Source organism: Sciurus vulgaris (genome assembly GCF_902686455.1).
Source record: "Sciurus vulgaris genome assembly, chromosome: 1".
In the NCBI taxonomy this organism is placed as follows: domain Eukaryota; kingdom Metazoa; phylum Chordata; class Mammalia; order Rodentia; family Sciuridae; genus Sciurus; species Sciurus vulgaris.
Genome location: NC_136461.1, coordinates 139,892,433 through 139,909,299, shown reverse-complemented (window position 1 = coordinate 139,909,299; position 16,867 = coordinate 139,892,433). Strand labels below are relative to the sequence as shown.

The 16,867-nt window shown below is 34.6% G+C and overlaps 1 long non-coding RNA gene across 1 annotated transcript in view; it reads right to left on the bottom strand.

The window, feature by feature from the left end:
- LOC306667609 overlaps window positions 1-16,867 on the bottom strand; it is a 326,903-nt gene that overhangs the window by 1,816 nt on the left and 308,220 nt on the right. The window contains exon 2 of the long non-coding RNA XR_013765621.1: window positions 7,201-7,338. This is a non-coding gene — a long non-coding RNA (uncharacterized lncRNA). The remainder of the gene's footprint in view (window positions 1-7,200; window positions 7,339-16,867) is intronic.

Below are 16,867 nucleotides of genomic sequence, written 5' to 3'. Positions count from 1 at the left end.
GGGTATTATCTAGTCCTGATATTTTGCATTCTAAATAAAAATAAGTGTATCGGTATGTTACTGACCACTAAGTTATGAGAAAAAGGTCAGTGACAAGACTTAGGAAAAGAATATCAAATAAAGTAAGACACTGTAAGAAAATAAGAAAATAACCCAAATAATTGCGAATCCATATGATTCTTAATTATTGGAACTCAAATCTAAATGCATAATTATTGTATTAGGAAAATCAACCAATTCAAAGTCCTAACAAAAGTACAATAAAACAAATCTATTTAAAAATCATAGCACAAACTCAGTGACAGAATGACTCACAAGCTATTAAATGCTGCTTCTGAACTTTGATAGCTAAAACTATCAGACTAAGTAGTTACCAACTGTCAGCTCAACATGTTTAATTACATTAGGGTTATTATTCTGGGGCTCTCTGTGCTCCTGGTACTGTGCTATGCACTTCATACAGGTTATACCATTCAGTCGTCACAAAAGGACATCATTTGATTCCCTACTGAGTGTCAAGATTTGGCATGTGAAACCTGACTGACTCTGGAGCTGAGATTCTCAAGTCTTGCCCAGTCGGCTTTCTTTTAAAAAATCTTAGGAAAGTGACTAAAGGTTAATTGTAAGCTAAACTTTAACCAAATTCAACACTTCATTAAATGGCAAATTCACCAAATTACCAGTTTAATAAAAACATATTTTACTCTTACAAGTCCTATAGGTGGCAATGTTTGGGGAGTGAGTAGAATCTTCTGTTTTGCTCTCTATGTAGCATGCATCACATAAACACCATGGGTTCTTTGATTTGTTTCCAGTGATATTGTAGTTTCTTCTAATGCATTGTTTGTTGAGAACAAAGAACATATTATTGAATTTTGAATTGCTATGAGACATAAACTATATACTTTGACATATACTTACAATACCAGTTTGATCACAAACATATGGGAAAAGGGATCTCTAGCAATATAAGTACATGCATAAGAATTTACCAAGGCAGAGATATTAGGAAAAATCATTACTAAGAGATGCAATCCATCCCTACCTTCTTTATGAGGTGGATGATTTTTTTTTAATAATTCAAATTAAATGAGAATTAAAATAAAGATAAAACTCATCATTTTTAACAAATACCCTTTAATTATTATGGTTCTTGTCAATATATTCATTTATCCAGGTAGATTAGGTGTACTTGCTACATAGATTAACTTTTCCAAATAATTGCATAATCTCTGTTTCTGTTTCTCACTCTCTTCTATTTTGCTTATGTTCAGTACACATATTTTAAATACTCACATAGAATATGCCTAAGAAGATTAATAAAGGATGTTCAAATGTTCTATGTGGCTTCCTATATATTTCCTGATTTTATGAGGATATTCAGCACTTTTTATTTGACTCGAACTTTAGAAGTCTTTCAGTCTTGCATTGAACAATTAGTTTATAATGAGTTATTTTTACAGTCTGAGCTTCCTCATTTTCCAATTATTAGAAAGGCCATCTGGTCATTCATTCTTTCACATGTGTATCAATCAGCCACAGTATTTAGGCACAATATGCTAGAGTTACAATAAAATAAAAAGTAGGGTAAGATCCTTAGTATTTGGTTTAGTATTTGTGTTCAGAAGAACGTTAAGTGAAACCTGCCATCCATACATTTTTAATGGGAAGGAAAGCAGAGTTAAGGTCAAGAAGAAAATGACATATTAACAGTTGAATAATTTATCAAGTCTTACTCTATATTAGGCTATGGTAAGCAAGTCAGATATGTTATAGCATTTAAAAAATGATCTGTGATAAGATTTGTACAAATGAGATAGATGTGGCATGAAGAGAACAAATATCTTAAGACTTCAGAGTCAATAGTTTTGCAGAGGGGGATTTAAATCCAAGACCAATGGAATTGAAATTAACACTCAAGTCATATTGAGCAATAGCTCAGGGGAGAGATTTATGATGATGTGGTAGAGAAGGTTTGTTATATAACAATTCAAATCAATGTAAGTTGTTCATTGCACATGAATTTTGCATAAAAGTCCGAAGAAGTAAATTATGGTCTTTGCAAATGTACTGTCTTTTTAATTTTTAAAGTCAGCTTTGAATTAATTCTAACTCCAAAGTTAATCTTTTTTTTTTAAATGTAAAATCAATTAGCTAACTCATCTGCCTTTAAATTAGTGAGCTTGATTAAATTAACTCATCCATGAAATAATAAAAATTTAAATAATTCTAGGGAAGACTCTTATTTTGGAATTCAGAGGTGAATTTTGAAATATTTGGCATAGGAGTAGACAGGAAAAAAATGATTCTACAACAGAACATATGGTGGATAAATATGATTTCACAGTTTCATATTGTCTTTTATCAAATAAATATAAAGGTACATTTAAACCTTAGCATTGAACTTGGTATCCCTTAGGAGTATCCCTTTGAGATACCAAGTGAAGGAGAAAAATATGACCAAGTTATTTCTGTGCTCTGAAAATAAATATAGAAATAGTAAACTGCATCTTTTCAGCAGTGGATTGGACTTACTGCACTTTCATTTGGTGATTCGGTTGGCTTTTTCTAACAGTCTTTGATGTGGGACCTCATTTATAGTGGTGGAAGTCCATGACATATTTTTCAGAAAAAATAGATCTTGAGGAGTAAGTCACCTAATAGTAGGCACAGGTAGGACAGCAGAAACTATTTCATCATGTAATTCCTCAACTGTTTTCAAATTGAGATAAGCAAGGCAGTGAGGCCAATTTCTCTTGCTGAACGATTGCCATTATGTTCTAGGAAATCACTGTCTAGGTCATTTTAAAGTCACTTCATCTAGTCACCTTAAATTCACTTATGATGTGTCCAGTCAAGGATTAAGCATTTTAAAAAGTCTCTACATGCAGGAATACACCTTGACTATAACAAGGGGTAGGCACAGTCATTTTTTCCTGGAGTACACTGCTAAATTGTGAGACAGGCAGGGATACAATGACAACTGGGTGGGGGACCAGGGTAGAGAGTTATCAGGATCTGGGGTAGTAGAGAGCACGAGGCACTTAGCCCTGAGTGGGGTGGTTAGTTAAGGCTTTTAGTGGGTGACAATTTAGTTGAAGGATTATTAAGTGTTTTTCAAGAGGGCAAGGAGAATAGGATGTCCCAGGCAGAAGGTTCAGTATATGTGAACTGAAGAGGCAAAGAGCATGTGGTCTTTGGAAACAGCAAATCCTTCAGGATGCCTGGTATAAGGGAGGCACATGGGAGTACAGAAGGTACAGAATAGGTAAGCAAAGGGGCAATTTTCATAAGTTTTGGTTTCTACTCTAAGGAGTTTGGAGTTATTGTTCTGCATGGTCCTTTATCTAGACCAGGTTCACAGTGGTAACTAATTCTTTGAATTCAAGTGTGGTAAACCCAGTTTTTTTCAGAAGTGGCAGTGACTTCCCATCTGTGTTTTTGCAAATCTGGATTCTGAGTTTGACTGAATTGTTGTAGTGACAGACATTATATTTTTATCATCTCTAGGTGAGCACTTAGGATACTTGGTGCTCCAAACTGTTTGTTAGTTTAAGTGGATTAAATTTAACTGGCATGTATTGGTAATTGTTTCAGCCAATATTAACAATAACAGAAGTGATTTGGGAAGAAAATCTGTAGTAAAAAAAAAGCTTTTTTCCTGCTCAGTGAAGTTGGTATGAATTTCTGATCCAGGTCTCCTCTCACTGCCATTGAAAATTCGGTGTCTCCCAAGGCACACCTTGGTTAAAGTGACATATGCTGCATTCATTTTCAATCTTTTTTTTAAATACCAGAATTAATTACAGGCCACCAGTTGTAGTATCAAACCAAAGTATTCATGAGTACAACCCAAGAACAGCTGTCTGTTGTGTACTAAAACAAAAAAAATAAACAAATGTAATATAATCACCTTCCCAAATAACAAAATGCCCTTCACAAAAAGGGGCTCTTTTGCAGGCAGATATTCCATATTGTTGATTACCGATTATTTACCATTTTCCCCAAATAGAAAATTTATAGCTAGACTCTTACAAAGGTAATAATATTTGACAATTGACTGAGGAAGTACGGCAGAATAATTTCCTAGATCAAACTTATACTGACAATGGCAAGATATCATCTTGGATCTGGTGGTAGAAGTAAAGCCCAGATCATGCTAAAGCAACTCCATGAACCTGATAATAAAATGAGTGAGGACAAAAGATATTCAGCTCTCTCACTTGCTATCTGTGTTCCCTGGGCAAAGAAACCATTCTAACCTTTTTCTTTATCTGTAAAATCAGAGATGCTAAGACAGACCTCTTAGGGTATTTGGAAAGATTAAACAAAATAAAATGTTTGGCATGGAGGGCTTTCCCACCAATTCAATATTTTCTTTCTCCTCCCTTCCTGGGTGAAAGCAAATAAAATGAGATTTGGTTGGCATAATGCATTAAAAGAGAAAATCAGAGGAGCAATAATATGAGTTGCTTACCTTTGTAGATGTTTTCCTTTGATAATTCTGAAATTCCTAAAAACGCCTTTCTCCTCACACATAAATATGTATGAAGCACCTATTACATACAGTTCATGTTCTCAATGACTCTTTGCCTACTAGAGAAGGCTCGAATGCCAACAAATTATAAAACATGCTCAAGACACAGAGGCAAAGGAACAGAGAGTGTTTAATCATTAAAGAACATGTAGGGACGTGTGCATGAGAGACTGAGAGAATGTTACTAGAACTGGCACATGAACACCAGGTAAGGATGTGAGAGCAAGAGGGGGAGAGGCAGGGAGAGCAGAAGGCACATGAGCAGAAAAACACTACCTCTGGGTCTTTTCAAGTCTCTGCACCTGGCTCACAAACTTCCCAGGCCTCTGCCTCATTGCTGTTACTCTCATTCCACATTCATGGCCACTCCACCACCTTCAGAGAGCCCCAGACTCTATACCTTGTTTCCTTCACTGCCTTCAAAATGAACTCCTTGAAAGTAGGGACTGTACTTTGCATTCTTCTCTAGTTATCCAGACCTAGTACAACACAGTACTCTATGAATGTTTGATGAGTGAGTGGCAACTAATGCTACTGAGCTCCTTCTCCACATTCAGTCATGCTCCCTGCCCAGAACCCCCTTCAACTCCTTCTCTGCGGGCTCACACTCACTGGCACCACAAGTTCTTCTGCAGAACACCTTACTCTGTCACCCTGCCAGGGTCAGACTCCTTATTAGGCATCTCTGGCACAATGTGGTCCTCTGTATTACTTGTCATAGTTATAGTTTAACATTTCTGTGAATGTTATTTGCTAAAGGCAAATCTCTCCCCCTAAAATGTAAGATGAGCACCCAAGAAGGCCAAAAATGATCTGTGTATGTTCAACAGCATCCTCAACACCTAACCCAATGCCAAACACATAGTAGAGACTAAATGAGTATCTTTTATAAACAAATAATTGGAAAAAAAAGAACAAAGTTAGAAAACAAAAAAGAAAGGAAAAGAGGCAGGAAGAAAGGGAAGTATGAAGAGAGGAAGGGAGAAGGGAGGAATTGAGGAAGGAAGGAAGAAAGGAAGGAAGGATGACCTTCAGGGACCTTTGGTCAGGTACAACAGAAAAGAACATTCTTAGGTCTTGGAACTAGGAAAGGCTTTAAGTCATGAATTAGGTAAGTGAGAAAAGAAGACACTGGAAAGAAGGCAGAAACCTCAACCAAGGCTATAGTTGAGTGAAAGGTAACAAGGGCTAACATTTAGGGGGCAGAAACAACAGGACTAGCTAATATCTTTAAAAGGTACATGCAGCCTCATTCTATGCAAGCCATTGTTTTTATAGTCAGCTGGCATTTTGGATCTTAGAACAGCAACAACATAAAAATTTTAGAAGTCAGTGAAGAGTAAAAGTGCTCTGTATTCATAGAAACAAATTAGAACATATTTAGAACTCTATAATAGTTTGATATTCTGCATGACATTAAAGCATCTGGTGCTCTAAGTTCAACTCTAGGAAACATCTTTCTAGTAGATTACACAGTGGTCCAGCAGAGGCTATTCTTAAGAAAAGTAAAACAGAAATTGTTTAGCCCTGCAGCAAATTAAGTGATATCAAACACTCCCAGGGCCATGTTGAATGCCAAGTCTGTCTGTGGGCCAGTTATTTTCACCTCTGTGATCTAATGGAAGATATCAAAAAAGTCAATTTTGAGATTCAACACACAGAACGAGTGTATTTTCAGAAAAAAAATTTTTTCAACAAATTGGATCAAGTAAAAATTGAAACATGACTTATTTTGTTACTTTGCCCCCCCCCAAGTATGGCAACATTAATGCATTGCAGGAACTATTTACCAACTCTACTGAATGCATTTAAATAAATACATTTATTCAGGCTCAATGAGCACTTTAGAGTATGCTATTTCTATTTACAATTACTTCTATTATTATTACTCATTATTTTTAGATTCCTTTTTATATATATAGCCAACAATATTGCCTTCTTTTTATACAAAAACCAACTAGTTAAACTGAATAACTACCAGTAGATTGTAGATAACAGCATACACTTCATTAAATTGACCTGCAATGGAGTGTGGATTTCCTGTGTTCTGCATAGTGTGGAGTATGGATTTGTGCTTCCAATATATCTTGAAAATTGGAGAAACATATTATAATAAACTATGAAATATATTAGGGGCATGTACTAAATCTTTCGGTACATGCATTTGAAATATTTTAAATTAATTAAAGTTAAGTTATATTATTATTTTCAGTGATTAAACAATTACGCTAAACAGGATTGGTTCCTAGGGTTAGTGACAGATGTCACTGAAGATAAATGACATCTGACACCTTATTCTTTTGGTACAAAATAATTAACATACTTTGTATCTCATCATAATGATGAGATCACGACCAGTTCTCCCACTTCAGTCAAACCCATTTTAAGTTTAAAATCTAGGTTTATGAAACCTGAATTCAGTTACACCATGAGTCACACTATATCATACCAAACTTAAGGGCATATCACTTTGTTCTCACTGCAAAACATTCATCATGTCATCTGTTCCACAAATTAACATTTCTTAACAGAATTGAATATTAGAGGGCTAGAACAGCAAAAACACATCATAGTAGAGGGGTACTCTTAAAATTATTTCATTCGTCTTTTTATAGAAATTATGTAGCTCTTATATGAAGAGGCATGATAACAATAAGACTTACCACCATGATGTATCGAGGTCTGTACTGAATGGTTCCAAACAAACCCAATATGACAACAATTATATGTAGAAAATTTCCAAGAATAGGTGCCCACTGGAAGCCAAGGAAGTCAAAGATTTGTCTCTCCAATGCTGAGAGCTGCAAAGAAAGCAAAGGGAGTTCATGAGTAGCTAATCCAAGCATCAGCTAACCATTTCAATCACTATTTCACTGCTGGAGAAGTCTGCATATTCAATTTCAATATTTGTAGGCATCATTATCACTAGAATTATTTTAATTAATTAATTAATATTTTTACAGTGTTGGAATCAAATTCAGGGCCTCATGCATGTTGGGCAAGTGCCCTACCACTGACTTACATCCCCAACTCTTGTCTCTAGAATTTTAGCACACTTTTCATGTACTGTTTTGTGCAACTTCTCTCAAGAAATATACTGAGATAACTGAATGTTATAAGCTTAAATATAAATTTTGAACCTACCTGGAGAGCTGGAGAAATATTCGTTAAGTAATTTTTTACTGTGGAAAATCCAGACAAATAAGACTTAAATTCATCATTGTTTTTAATGAAATAACTGACTTAATACAACATACTGAGCGCAATAACCATAACTTCAGGCTCATGATATGACAACTGGTATCATTTTGAAAACAAAACCAAACCAAATCAAACCCTTAACTTTTCCTTCCTGTGTTAAATATATATTAACCAAATCTGTTTGGTTTCTTCTCCTTTCATTAGACTTCCTATAATGATAATGACTAAACACATTTTCAAAATGATGCTTCCTTACATACTTACTTTCTCTTGGCTCAAGACCCTGATATAAAACTAGGTTAAATATTCTGTTAGAAGTTCATTTTGCTGAGCTTCTACACTTAGAAGAAAATTTAGATTAGGTGAAATCCTTTTTGAATACGATACCCAAATAAAAATTATGATGGAGCCATAACAATTTCAGAGACACCATAGTTTATTATATTCACATTATATAGATTATATTTTTAAATAATTCTTAAGTACATCAACCTATACACTTAACCACTTATGATTAAACAGGTGAATTTCAGATAGTCCAGTGAATACCAACAACGTCATTATCACTGACAAATGGTTGTTCTTGTATTCTGTGTCTAAAATTTTTATAATTCTACCTGCATACATGAACATAATCTTATACATTTGAAGCATTTTTCTAGATTTCCTTTGATAAAATAGTAATTCTAATAAAATGATTCAGTGATTAGCTATACTGATGGCACTAGAAACTGTAGCTTTCAGATGAAAATGGCACCCTTGGTATTTTTCCAGTCATGCGGCAGGTGTATGCCTGAATAGCTTTAATTTCCTTGGACATAAAGAAATGTCCTCCATTCTGTAAGCTGAATTTACCTTGCTTAAGCGGTGAGGGAAAAGAGAAAAGAGCTAATGCCTAAAACAACCACACCAGGTCCCCATTCATTTCAGGGGTATTTTCTGATCATGAAGTGATTTGTCACCATCTTCTGCATCTGCAAATGCACAGAAATGCTAAAACACAAAATAATCAGAGCAATGTAAATAGCAGCACTGTGTCTTCAAGCTCTTGTTCATCTCTGCTTCTGACTCTAATTAGTTCCCAGGAACCTTCCTTTTATTTATTGACCCATCAATGATATAAATATGCACTGTTTTTTTATGTCCAAACAGGACTGATGGGCTGAGAAAAAAAAGCAACCCTGAAGAGCAGCCTCAGGCAATTCATTCTGAAACAGCAACCCTATTTTAAAGCTGTCGTGCATCACTAAAACCTTTAAAGTGAACTTTTCAAAGAGAGGAAAACCCATTTCCTTTTTCTACCAGAAGATGCATGGAAAGTAGTCTCTTTTATGATATTAAAGAGACAACACATCATGAAAGGGAAGACAAATTTTCAATCCCTCATACCAAAAAAAAATAGTGTTATTTATTAACATTTATTCTCTAAGAAGTTAAAAAAATTGGAGTTGAGTTGAGTTGAAATAAGAGTGCAAATCAAAGGCATCAAATTTGGGAAGAGGGATCTTACCAAGAGTAAGGTTAAGGGAAGCTGCAACAACCATACAAAAGGAAAACTACATTTGAGTATTGTATTTTAAAAATCCAACTAACAACTAAAGTAAAATACCATCATGTTTTTATTAACTATTCCATATAATTACTATCTTAAGCTGTGTAGTGGTTTAGTTCACTGGTAAATTCCTCCCTGAATGTCACAATCTCTAGGGACATCACTTTTCAACTCCAGAGCATGATATTAATAATAATGTATGTTTCCTCTCTTACATGGAAGCTAGAGAGGAAAAGGGAAAAGAAAGGTGTGAAAAAATCTCATGAAAATCAAATGGAGATCAGTAGAATGGAGGAAACAGACCAGGGAGAGATAGGCAGAGAGGAAAAGGGCAACTATGGGGAATGATATTGGCCAAATTATATCGTTATAATGTGCACATGCATAAATATGTAACAACGTACCTCACTGTTATGTCTAATTATGAGCACTGATAAAAATATGAAAAATAATGATCCAGTGTCACCAAATGAAATTGGATGATATCCAGCTCAGTTTGTTAACTCAGAAAAAGTTTGAACATAATTTAGAAATATCACTGCCAAAAGGGTTCTGATCGTGGTGTGATGAAGCCCGCTGGCGCCAGCTGGGGATGTCATCATGTATATCTCTTCCCAACTCCTTGGTCAGTGATGTCAAGTTGGGAACTTGATATTGGCTCTGATGGGAATATTTACAAAATGGGAATTGGGAAATGCTGAAATCAGAGCTTGTTTGGTTTGAGAACCTACTGTTAAACCTTTACCTGCACATCACCTGGAAAACAGTGGCTGGGAAACAGTGGTTGTGATTTGAGAGAGCATGGAGGGAAGTCACCACATTGTTAAAGTGGCACACCTAGGAAGCAACTCAGTCCAAAAGAGAATAGAAGAATGTGGGGCCCAGAGAGGGGTCTACAGAAATGACACAGCAGAAAGAGAAAATATGAGACACTTGAGATTTAAATACAGGTAGAAAAATCCAGAAAACACAAAGGCAGCAAGATATTCCAGGAAAGCAAAACCAACCAGACACCAATTTAACACAGAACAGGAAGCACTGACCTAAATAACAATGGAATCATTCCTAAGTGAAAGCTAAGGTAGGTAAGAATCTGGCAGCTTATAAAGAATAGGATGAAAAAGAGTATGTTTCTTTTACTAAAGAGTTAAAAAAAAAAAGACATTTGGAATTTTAATAAAAATACTGTAAAATACAGTAGGTATCCTACTGATTCATCTATTATGATTAATGTTTCATATGGCATCTTGCATAATTGCTCATAATAATTATTCCTAATTATGAAAATTAATTCACACTTAATTTTAAAAAGCTGTAAAATCTTCGTCTGGGTGACCAAGCAGGTTCCTGGGCATTTACATAGACTGGGTCTACAGAATTAGCTTCTCAAGTAAAAGCCAAGTGCAAGGCTCATTCTTAATGATAAGCACCTTGGAAAATCAGCCTCACAGGAAGAAAAGAAAGCTGCCTTTCCTGTTATTATTCTTGGGCTTTTATCCTACTCACTGAAGAAATATACAAAGAGAAAGATCAAAACCGGGTCACTAGTGTCAGTAGGATCATAAGAATTTTAGCAAACCACAGTTCTACAAAAGACTATGGAATTACAGTTTATTGCACAACTTGGTACTCTCTTCTGTGTAAATTCTAGCTTGAGAATTAACGTGGCAAATATTTTATAATCATGAAGGATTAAATCTTTTCCTAAAGTGAAGATTTAAAAGCTCCAATTAAAATTTGTATTAGCTAAATCAATATTTGTTAGGCTATTTCAAAGAAGTTTTGGGTTGTTAAGGCAGATTTCTTTATGTATGCAAAATCAATAGGACCCTCATCTCATCAACACTTTCTTCCATTTCAATATCTTATTTACTTAGCTGCCTAGGAATTTTCATGGTTGATACTGATGTTATTCATCTTCTGTGTACATATGGATGCCTATGTCAATGATGATCTTATATTTTAAACTATAATTTGAGAATTTTATTTCATATCTCTGAACAAAAAAAAATTAATACCATTTATACTATGACCTTATTCCTAGTGAAATATCATGAAAGTTCTAACAACACAATATTTACCATTATGATAAAGTAGACACTATACTGGAGAAGTTTTTGTCTATAGTCAGCTACAGAAGACTTAGGATGGACACAAACTGTGAGATGGATCCAGGAAGTCTAGATCTGACTTGCTTATCATATGGTTCATCCAATAAAGACAATAACAGTATTAAAGTTCTCCGTGTTTCTGTATGGTTTTGTATTCCTTTTGGTAGAGGTTAGACAGCAAAGTCAGTGAAACCAGAAACCAATGATTCAGTGAAATGAATGAAATCAGATAAAATTTAAAACAGTTTAATATGCCATCTTCTTTTTCCATTACTTGACTTTTAGAACCGTCTCTGGTGGTCTAAATGGCCATCAGTGCTTATAAGGTAGGCGAGGTGAAAATGTAAATGCACAGAAGAGTACACTCTGTAATGCCAATTGTGGTTGTCTAAGTTGTTCTTTGAGCTAATTTTGGTAAGTGAAGAAATTCTAAAACATTTGGAAAGCTTCCTTGAATTCCACCTCTATGTTTTCAGTCTCTGTATCTCAAGAGCATTTTCTAGTCTTACAATTCAATAATGAAGGTATAAGCTTCAAGCAAATGACATAGGATTTCAGAAAAGAGCTATATATAGTACTTCAAATCTATTTTTTGAAGAAATAAGGAAGTGAGTATATCATATCATGGAAATTTTCCTGTTGACAGAGGAATGGATGTTGCATTGCAATAGATTGATGGAGGCTGATGAGTTGGAAGAGTGTGTGTGAAGGGCATCTATGTACCACAGATTCACTCAGAAAACCCCTTCATCTTGTGCACTGACTCAGCATAACAACTACCAGTATGATAACTAATTTCACCAACTTCTCATTATGTCAGGGAGTGAATTGATGCATCAGAGAAATGCTCTAAAGCCTGAAAAAAAAACATGGTGATGCTATTTTTGGTATTATTTAATACATATTTTTTCAGTATTTATTAATCTAATTTCATCCTAACGAAATCAGGATCCATAAATTATTATCTTATTGGATATATGAAAAAAAATGATTAGCTCATTGGCATCAGAGCTGGGCCTAGTATCTTTCTGTGCACACTCTACCACTCTGAAATCATTCAACAAAATCAACTAAATTCTGATATGAGCTTTATCACAAGAGGGAGAGATAATTAAGGAAACATGGGGATGTGTTTCATGATTTAATCCTCTTTCTTCATCCCACTCACTTAAGATTAGACACTCCGCACTCAATCCTCAGAAGAGGCAAGTTACAACTTTTAGAAACTTACCAGTCTCATTATCCTTCATCAAATTCAGTTTCTTCCTCAAAAGAAGATAATAATAATCTTTATCTTGCTAGTAAATAGTAAGATAAGCAGATCAAGCACACAGATGACAATCATTAGCAAGAGTGGTGTGCTAGTTTCCTACTGCTATTTCAAGGCTCTAAAGAAATACCAAAATTTATTCTAGTTTTTTATCCTCTGTAGTTTAGAAGTCTAGAAAGGTTCTCAGTGGGCTAAAATCAGGGTATTGGCATGGCTGTACTTCTGGTGGCTCTAGGAAAGAATCTCTTTCCTTGGTTTCTTCAGTTTCCAGAAGCTGCCCAACTCCTGGGTCTGTGGCCCCCTCCTCCATCTTCAGAATCAGCCACACTAGGTTGAATCTGCCCAATGTCATGCCTTTGCTTCCTTCTCACCTACCATCTTCCACCTTTTATAAATACCTTTGTGATTACATTGGGCTCTTCTTGATAATGCAGGAAAATCTCCCTATTCTGAAAACCAGCTAACTACTTCATTCTTTTGACAATGTCAATTCCTCTTAGTCATGTAAGGCAAAATTTTCATATGTCCTGATGGTTGGATTGTCAATATCGTTAGGGGCCAATATTCTACTGCATAGTTGTTACCTCTTGTTCTCTCTATTTAGGGTTCTCTTGAGGATGTTACCCGTTCCTGTAGAAGGGAGATGTGAATGTCTCATCCAGGTCCTGATCAGTCTAGGAAGAACTCAGAACTTTCATTTCCTTTTTTTTGTTTTGTTTTTTTTTTTTTTTTTTTTTTTTTTAACTGCAGAAAGCCATATTTGAGACAGGGTCACAGTTTATTGCAGCTCCTACTGTGACCAGCCCTACCACTGAGATGAATAGGACCTCTCCCAATCTATCCTGCACAATAGATGATAGTTTTCAGAAAAATTAATAGCATTATAACTCAAGATCTGTGATATGAGAAATTTGAGGTAAATAAATAGGGCCTTAGCTCCACAAAAGCACTTAGCAAGCTCTATCAGTGGGCATATTCACAAGGAAATGATAACTATGTTCACTGTATATACTGGAGTGCAGTCATGCTTCAGTATTGTGGGCATTGGTTCCAGGAGCCCTGTGGATTCCAAAGTCTGAGGACTTTCAAGCCTCATATAAAATTGTTTGGTATTTGCAAATAATCTACACGATCTTCCTGTTGACTTAAAATCATCTCTAGATTACTTATAATACCTAATACAACATAAATGCTATGTAAAAAATCATTACATTGTCTTATTTAGGGAATAATGACAAGAGAAAAAAAGGTTGTACATGTTCAGTATAGACATAATGTGATCCCAAATATTTTTCACTGGAGTTTGGTTGAATCCACAGATGTGGAACCCACTAATATGGAGGGCCACTGTATGTTGTAAATCCTAGAAATACCCCAGTGAAATGAGTATATTAGGAATACATCCTTATTCTTTGTCTTGGGAAAATCACTTGCATGGCAATAATGAAGAGAAGCATGTGGGTTATGTCTAGTAATACTTAGGGATCAATGGCAACAGTCAGCATTTACCTAACATTTTTTATACTTTTAAGCAACTGTACTGATATTCACAAGTTCAAGATACTATGACTTTTTCAATATGAATAAATTGAAAGGAAATCTGAATCAGTCTCTTGAGTCCAAAGCAGTGCTGACATGCTTTGCAATTGGCAAGCATTAGAGAAATCACATGATACTTACTGATTTTAGGAAATAGAAATTGTATATATATGCAAGTATGTGTGTGTATATATATATATATACACATATATATATAATATAGAATGAAATAGTGTATAATTAATGATTAATCCTATGTGGAAAGGTTGAGAGATAATCATAAAGTATTTTTAAAAAACACTTTGAATTCAATCATTAGAAAGTAATTAGCTATTTCTCTCCTGAATCAGTTTTATGAACGTAAAACCATTCCTTTATGTTTTCTTTCTTTTGTTCATTCACTCATTTATTCAGCAAGTGCAATTTGACAATTGCCATGTGGTGTACACTAGAGCATAAAGGTGAGTGATAGAATTCTTGACCTAGAGTAGCCAGTTCACATTCTAGTGGGGAAGAAAGATATAAGTCTACTAATTTTAAATAAAATATTATAGGTGCTTTGGTAGAGGTTGTTCAAGGAGTTAAAAGAGCACAGAGGAGTGCTCTAACCTATTTTTGACATATGACTAGCCTATTCCAGACACCTTTACAAAGATGTGCTGTGTCTGTGTGTGTGATACTAAGGATTTAATCAAGCTCTACTATTTTTTTCTCACATAAGGGAGTTTATTAAGCAAACAAAGTGTCTTCCTGCAGGGTAAGAGAGAAAATGAGAGGAGAAGAAAGGGAAAGAGAAAGGGCACGTGCTAGAGAGAGTGTGAAAAGTAAGGGGGAAAAAGAAAGTGAGTCGGAGGAGAGAAAGCAAAAGACCAAGTTCTATTGAGCTATACATTTAACCCTTTTTATTTTTTGAGACAGGCTCTCTTTAAGTTGTCAAAGGTGGGCTTGAACTTGCAATCCTCCTCCCTCAGTCTCCTGAGTTGCTGGGAATACCAAAGATGCACTATTAAACAGTATTCTCAAGGAATGTTTCGAGATTTTCCAGCAGAGAAGAGAGGGTATAGAAGAATTCAAGCTAAGGGAAGAGTAGAGCATTTCCAAGATCCATAAAATATCTGTTGTGCCTCTGAAATAAATGTTTTGAAACTGTTCACTTTTAGCTGCACTAAATTTAAGACTACTTTCAGAATTTTATCTTAATTCCACAAGCCGTAGAAACAACAGTGCATTGGCCATATGAACTTTTGAGGTAGACTGTTTAAAAACCTTCTTTTGCCACTTATATTAGCATGTTCAATATTCTTAGCAATATTCTTAAACTCTATGTCTTGCTCATCATCTATAAAGTCAGGAAAATGATAGAAACAACTTCACTTGTGGTTTTGCTGATTGAATAAATTAAAGTATACAATGGACTTAAATCCATGCTTGGTATACACACACATACATATATGTTAATACATACATACATGTGTACATTTGCTCTTATATAAGTATACTAACAAGTATAATTGGAAAGCAGATTTTGAAAAAATGATGAAAATGTTCCATATATTGGTATATTAAAAGTATATGTTGATATATTCATGGAATGAAATATTACATTTCCTCAAAAATAAGATATATCAATATGCATTGATATAAAAATCCAATCACAATATATTATGTATGAAAAAAATCACATGTAGGTAAAACAGGATTCTGATAATAAGAACTATATATCTTTATATAATCAATAAACATTTTCAGATACTTGTAAATGTATAAAATGTTTGCATAGCTATGTATATAAATCAGGTGTGGTATATATATTAAATCCATCTTTTCAATTATTCCTGAATAGTGGACTATTGATTGTCTAAAACTTATTGCTATTCTAATGTTAAAAATATATTATTCAATAAATGTGGATTACTTGTATTAAGAAAACAATATGTGTACTTATGGAATATATCTCCCTCTGTGTGTGTGTGTGTGTGTGTGTGTGTGTGTGCATGTGTGTGTATTTTATCTGATCCTAAATAGACAATATACTGTTCATATTCTACCACATACATATGAAATAAAATATCAAAAAGCAATGTTTAATTTTATTGTGTTACAGTTTGCTCTATTTTTATTTTATTACACTTTGTTATATAGTGCTAACCTAGACTAACTATACTGAGTTTTCAATCTACCAATAAACCAAGAATTATTGTGTGTGAAAACACTGGTATAAAGGACATGTGTACTTGAATAAAGACTATGATTTACCTTGAGTATTTCTTGTATACTGGAGTTTCATAAACAGCACCATGCTTTAGGAAATCCCTCTTGTCAGAGATTTGGAGATGCTTTGTTCTTATTTTGCAATGGAAATGGGAAGACAATGGGGAGGGGGTGAGTCTTGAACTGAAGGTGGGGAACATAGTAGAATTTATTGCAATCATCAGATGAGAGAAGATGGAAAGCTGAATTAAAACTGACCAAGGCAAAGTCGAATAGGGATGGCATGGCAAGATTAAAGAACTAGAATTCAAAGAGTAATTAATTATCTGTGAAGAAAGAACAATCATTCGTGAGGAATGAAGAATAAACTCAGATAATTTGACTTACATTTTGGCTCCAACCAAAGAGAACTTGCATAGTACTTACTGTTGAATCATTGAAAGTGG